Genomic DNA, 1,472 nt, shown 5'->3' with positions numbered 1-1,472 from the left:
CAGGTCCCAGCCTCAGGCCCGCCGGTTTCACGAGTCTAGCTCCCACCGCGGCCGGTCCCGGACGTGGGCGCCTCTCCGTCGCCTGCGCTCAGCTGCCCTCCTTTCTAGGCGTGGCCCCGGGCTGCCCTGGGCTTCCGAAGCCTCTCAGACCCACAGCCTCCAACCTGGGACCCAGCAGCGCCTCTCCGCCCGCGCGGCTTTCCGCCCCTTCACCCCCGGCCACGGAAGGCCTCGTCACCCTCCAGGTCCCCTTTGAGTCCTCTGGGTCCTGCGCGCTCCGCAGCGGTTGTTCCCCCAAACTCCCTCTCCTGGTTCTGTGCCTCCTCTTCCTCCCCTCCGAGGTCCTCCTCCCTCCTTCATTTCTGGCGTCGGAGCTTTTTCTCAAACCCTGCTAGGCAACACCCAGCAGGGGCACCTGCGCCAAGGCTTCAGCCCAGCCTCTCCCTGCCTGGCACCCCTCGGCCCCCTGGACCCCACTCAGGGGACCCCAGCTTCCCCAGCCCGGCCCTCCCTCCAGACGCATCAGGGCGAATCCACCCAAAGCTTCGGTGCCTCCAGCTCCATCTCCACCTCCCTGAGCGCCTCTTCTCACCCCCCTCGACCCGCCCATTCTCCCTCAAATCCCTCCCTCTGCTCCCCCTGCAGCCGAGCACCCTGTCCCAGCCAGCGGCGTCCTCATGGATTCTGGTGTCCTCCTGCTTGGAGCCCTCTGGGAGCCTCCCACATCTCATCAGGCAGCGCCCCCAGCCCTCTTCCCCAGGCCCAGGCAGCCTCGCTGGACCTGCCCTGCTCATCTGCGTCCAGCCCCTGCCGCTCTGATCTGTGGCCTCTGTCCTGCACGCTGGCCTCTGGCCACTGCTATGCCTCCGCTTCTGCTGAAAGCTCCCTTTGTCAAGACACAGGGCCCTGCACACCATCCGGTGGACCCACCCCACATGCCCCACCTCGGGCCTCCTCACCTGCCCTTCCCTGCTCATGCTTCAGGTCTGGGTTTGGGCATGTTTTCCCTGGACCTTTCCTGGAGCCCAAAGTTAGTCTGCCCCCACCCTGGCATCCCACCATCAGCGACCTGTGTGTGGCCACCACTCCTGGACTCTCTCCTCCCTGACCCCCAGTGCCTGACACCTGCCAGGCACACAGGGTCGTTCAACGCGTCCCCAGAGGACCGAGTGAGGAAAGGCTCAGAAAGCAAACACCCAGACTCATGGGACCACCTGGGTGTGGAGCTTATGGGCATTATCTTCTTTTTCTTTTTTTTGAAATGGAGTCACGCTCTGTGGCCCACGATAGAGTGCAGTGGCGCGATCTCAGCTCACTGCAACCTCTGCCTCCCAGGTTCAAGCAATTCTCATGCCTCAGCTTCCCGAGTAGCTGGGATTACAGGCATGTGCCACCACGCTCGGCTAATTTTTGTGTTTTTAGTAGAGATGGGGTTTCACCATGTTGGCCAGGCTGGTCTTGAACTCCTGACC

This window comes from Colobus angolensis, unplaced genomic scaffold (assembly GCF_000951035.1).
Source record: "Colobus angolensis palliatus isolate OR3802 unplaced genomic scaffold, Cang.pa_1.0 Scaffold416, whole genome shotgun sequence".
In the NCBI taxonomy this organism is placed as follows: Eukaryota; Metazoa; Chordata; class Mammalia; order Primates; family Cercopithecidae; genus Colobus; species Colobus angolensis.
This window is presented reverse-complemented; position numbering follows the sequence as displayed.